This window comes from Poecilia latipinna, unplaced genomic scaffold (genome assembly GCF_001443285.1).
Source record: "Poecilia latipinna isolate Pla-1442-1.1 unplaced genomic scaffold, P_latipinna-1.0 Scaffold4415, whole genome shotgun sequence".
Taxonomy (NCBI): Eukaryota; Metazoa; Chordata; class Actinopteri; order Cyprinodontiformes; family Poeciliidae; genus Poecilia; species Poecilia latipinna.
In genome coordinates, this window is record NW_015117031.1 from 14,257 (window position 1) to 19,302 (window position 5,046).

At 42.6% G+C, this 5,046-nt stretch overlaps 1 long non-coding RNA gene across 1 annotated transcript in view; it reads left to right on the forward strand.

The window, feature by feature from the left end:
* The window catches only part of LOC106942610 (uncharacterized), a 10,345-nt gene extending 7,618 nt beyond the window's left edge, over positions 1-2,727 (forward strand). The window contains exon 2 of the long non-coding RNA XR_001423667.1: positions 2,620-2,727. This is a non-coding gene — a long non-coding RNA (uncharacterized LOC106942610). The remainder of the gene's footprint in view (positions 1-2,619) is intronic.
* The last annotated feature ends 2,319 nt before the right edge of the window (positions 2,728-5,046 follow it).

Consider the following 5,046-nt stretch of genomic DNA (forward strand, 5'->3'; position numbering starts at 1 on the left):
TGCAGCAAATAGAGTGGCTGCTCTCTCTGTCTTTTATCAAACGCCTTTTCTTTTTTTACAGGATTTTCTTCTGGAACCGGGATGTTCGTGAGTGAAATTGGTTCGTGTGTGGTGTGTTTCTCCTGCCGTGTGGCTGGACACAGGAACCAATCGAACCTGCTGTACTTGTATTGGCTCCTGTGTGGTCACAGAGGTTTGGAGAATCGGCAGACAATTCTTAAATCGTGCCGTGTGAACCAGACTTAAGACTCATAAGCTCTACTCCTCTCTCTCGTCTCGACCACTGCCCTAACGCTCTCTGACTCTGGTCGCTATGGTAACGTTTACACATCCATTCAAAATAAGATTCAGATGCGCAACAAGAACAAACATTTTATTTTCATGAAAATTTTAACTCACGATAACGACAAATTAATGGGAGCCCTGCGCTTGTTTCTTAGAAACGAGACGGTCACATCTGGGAGTGATGAGAAACAATGACACCCAAAGTGTTGCTTATGGCAAAGCAGTTTGAAGCTTTGTTGCCTCATTAGCAGGTCGCCGCATATCATGCAAGATCGGGCTTGGAATGTGGGAATCACCACATATGCGAATGTGGGAATACTGGGATAAATCCATTCTCCTGTCTCTTCTCTGGGCCTTTTTCCCCTTCACAAAGAAACTATCCAAAAACATCTGATCTGTTTCTTACTCATTTTGCTGCTTGTGGGCTCAGTGTTGGCGCTCAAGACGTAACTGAGAGAATTTGGTTAAAGGATTTTCAAAATAAAAGATCCTCGAGACTCAGATAATGCATAACAGAAATATTTATTTGTTGTGCGGTCCGGTACCAATTGGTCCACGGCCCGGGAGTTGGGGACAACTGATCTAAGCCCATCGGGAAGTTGGACACTTTGTATCAAAGCTACCATTTTGTTTCTTTTATGCATGTCGTATCTGAACGAACTCCTCTTAAGGCTTTTGAGGTCTTCAAAATCAGTCAGCACAGGCTTGAGGCATTGAAGGTCAAAAGTTATCAAAATCTTTTTTTGTACATTAAAGTATGTGGGTGTGGTCAACCCTCAAAACCTGACTATTCGCCTTGAAACATCGAGGTGGAATAACTTCCACACAAAAGCTCCCACATGCATCAAATGTTTTGGGTCATCACAGACTAGAGTTAATCACATTCATATGGTCAATTGGTGACATCACCTTAGCCACACCCCCTTTCAACAAGAAGTCACAGTTTTCCCAGTTTTTCTTCTTTTTACTACATCATGATGGTAAATCCTCTCAACACTAGCTGCTGGCAGGAGTACGTGGGCATGGCTGAATGGCGATTTCTAATCCTTCGCCATATGTATATGGTTGTCTCTAAATCATACATGCATCATCTGATTTGCACCAATCTTGATATGATTGACCTATAACCTCTAAAGAGCCCAATAGACTTAAATTGTAATTTGACTCCACTGCGGCCCCTAGGCCCATAATCTATATTTCCTTAACGCATCGATTGATCTGCACCAGATCTTCAGGAAGGACTGCTGAACACATCAGTGTGCATCACCTAGTGGATGGGTGCAGGAACTGCGCAAGAGCGATGACGTGGCGAGTGGGTGGCGTTGCTGGAGCTCCTGCGGTCACCATTAGAGCAGGGCCATGCCATTGAGCCTCAAGGGCCTCCAATGCTACTTGCAGCTTTAATTTAAGTTGTATTGGGTAGGCAGTTGGAACTCCTAAGCTTCTCTTGAGACCTCTGTGTTGAGGTCCAAATGACACAGCTATTGCACTTAGGCATGTCGTGATAAATCAATTAATTGCACGATAAATGAAAATTATCGACCTAATTTTAATTTATCGTCTTTATCGTTTCTTCCTGCTTTTTTCTCATTCTATTTATGACACTGAATGAAAAAAAGGCTCTACTCCAGTGGCTCTCCACTGACCCCTCCCTTTCTCATTTCCTTTGTGTAATGCTCAGTTCACACTACACAATTTTGGAATTGTCAGCCGATTGCCCATTTTCAAAACCTGAGAGACACACTAGCTGAAAAAAAAAATCGGATGTATAACTGGTTCGATCAGCTTCAATCGTGCTGTGTGTGTTGTCCAGCCACACGGCAAGAGCAACATACCACACACAAACCGATTTATCTCACCGACATTCAGATTTCAGATAGAAAATCCCGTAAAAATCCACTACAGCATATGTGAATTTAGAGTAAACAACCTATTTATGTCTCGTTAACGATGAACAGCTGAAAGGTTACCAGGTATATCAATTGCGGTAGCAATTTCATTCCCACTCTCCTTGTCATTTATGCAGAAATTCTTTGCATGAAATGTTGAATAAACATTAATGTTGTTTCCACATATCATGTCCGATGTACACCGGACTTTGGGTTGCGCCGTGTCAGCTGTTTGGGATTCCCCTCCGTGCTCTCCCCTCAGAAAGCACGGAGGGGAATCCGTGCTTTCTGATTGGCTATCTGTCACATTCACCAGGCTGTGTTCTTGCTCCCAGTCGAGGAAAACCCCACACACTGCGATAAACTGGCCAAAACAATCCAAGGTGTTGCATATGCGGCTGATGGTTGCTCGCTGTGGTCCTAATAGTGATGTGTTTGTGTTCAGAGAGCCTTAGGGAAGCGCTGGAGAAGCTGAAGCTGGCGTCTACAGACAATACCACTGACAGCACGGAGAGCAGCCTGGACTGCCTGCTGAGCGCACTCACCCAAAACAGTGAGTACAAGCTATAGATTCTACTTGGTGTGTTGTAAGTACACTGATCCACTTCAGTTTATGGAGACTGCTCTCACCATCAGAACTCACAAATATCTTTATATCCTTGATGTGTTTCAAAGGACCAACAGAGTGATGATCAGATGGTAGCTCAGTTAGTCCAAGTGTGAAATGTGCTGAGGATGAGTGTGCTGATGTAATGCCAGAAGGCTGAGCAATGTTTAAGGGTAGACATACTGTGTGCAATGGGCACATTTTTTTTTTAGTTTACTGTATTAGTACTGTTTCACGATTAGCCAACCTTCAAGCTGTATTGAAGGCAGGCTAGCTGAGTATGGACAGTAACGGCCAGAAGAATTGACAATGAGACAACTGTTGTACTCTACAACATTTGCTGCTTTGGTTTTATTGCTGATGGTTTAAGATTTTTAGATTACTCCTCCATTATTGGTTTCTTGGTAACGGCTTAACAACCAGGGAGTTACAACTCTCAGTTTTCCGCCACTCAGGCTACAAAAGTACATACAGCTACAAAAGTTGAAAAAGTTTCAACTTTCTGTCTGTGCACGTCTCACACCGCACAAACTCCATAGAAATGAATGAAGAGCGCTGTCTTCGGTCACTGTGTGACCATTAGCTCAGTTACCTGCTGGGCCCCTAGTCTCCAACCACAGAGCATAGCATAAAGCCCAGTGAGGAGGAGCAAAATGGGGAAACGTAGGTTTAAAAAGCCGAACGTGACAGCTGCAGTCTCGTAGCACTTTAGATTCAAACTGAATGACCGTGGTGAACGTCTGAACCTGTGGAGCCGCTATGTGATAAAACTGTAGCAACTAAACAATATAACTGGGCTGAAACGATTCCTCGAGTGATTTGCGTAGCTTGATTATTAAAATTCCTTGAGGAAAATTTATCTGCCTCAAAGCGTCGTTCAGTTATATTTTATTATTTAGCGCACCATGTTCCAGCTGGGTTATTACTTGCGCTGCGCAGTGATCTCACTTCCACCTGAGTTGTTGACGAAAGCTAAGTGTTAGCAGCATAACGTCCAGTTTTCAAGTTTGGCCTGGGAGGATTTTATTGATTGATGATAATGGTCCGGGTCTTTGTTGATTTTCGGGGGACCAATAAGCATCCTTAAATGACTGGCGCGATGCTTGGAGTATGGTAGGCTTTTCTCCTCCCGGAGCTGCTGCCTGGTGGCCGGTTCAGAGCGAACGGCCACCAGGTAGCACAGGTATCCGCTCACCTGTGCTTATACACAGGTGAGCGGATAGACTGAACACAGTGGGCGGCTGCGCATTAGATAATTAATTTAAGTGTAGCTTTACGGACGAACTGGAAAATTTATTTCATATCATCTTGGTCTCAACAAATGGGTGGCGGAGCACACCATGACGACATGTAGCTGGTAGATCTGTTTCTGTGTGTGACGAACGAAGGTGTCAAATCCTGTCGCTAACAAACACAAAAGCTATAAATGTTTGGGCAAGGTGAGGGTTCATCTATTAAATTGACTGAAGATGAATGCATAAGCGAAAAGCTGGAGTATAGACATTTTTATAAGCGTATTTGTGAGTCTGCCTCTTTATTATTGAATTGAATATAATTTCAGATTTTTGTATAACTTTTCTTCAGGTTAACTTAGAAAGTGAGCTTTTATTGTTACGAGTTAATTTTCTAAACTACAGAAAAGTTATTGCTGGCAAGCTCAACTGTGAAAAATAGGACTGATGTTGATATGCAATAGTAATACTGCTGTTACGTTAGATTTAACAATGTTTTATTTGATCTTTTTTTTATCCAATTACTCGATTAATCGTAAGAGTAATCAATGGATTACTCGATTACTAAAATATTCGTTTACAACAGCCCTAAATATAACCAACATATCTGTATTTAAATACACTAATGCAGGTTTTCTTCCTTGGGGACTGTCCTATTGACACAATCACTGAGGTGCAGTGGCGTTTCTGATATGGGCGACATGGGCAACCACCCAGGACTGCATCATGTGAGGGAACCCCTCAGTTTCCCCTCACATGAATGTAACTAGTAAACAAGAATGTAATTAGTAAATTTTCTCAGTGTTGATCACATAAAATGTAACTGCACAACTGTCTGTGTGCTCATAAAGCTCATAAAATGCATATTGTCTGTGGGAAACTTTCATTCCCGCTGTAAAAGAAAGAGCGGGATTGGATCAGCAGAAAAACTCTAAAACAGGTCAGGCTTGATAATTCTTAAGGTGGACAAGGTGTGTAGACAATTACGTGTGTGTGTGTGTGTGTGTGTGTGTGTGTGTGTGTGTGTGTGTGT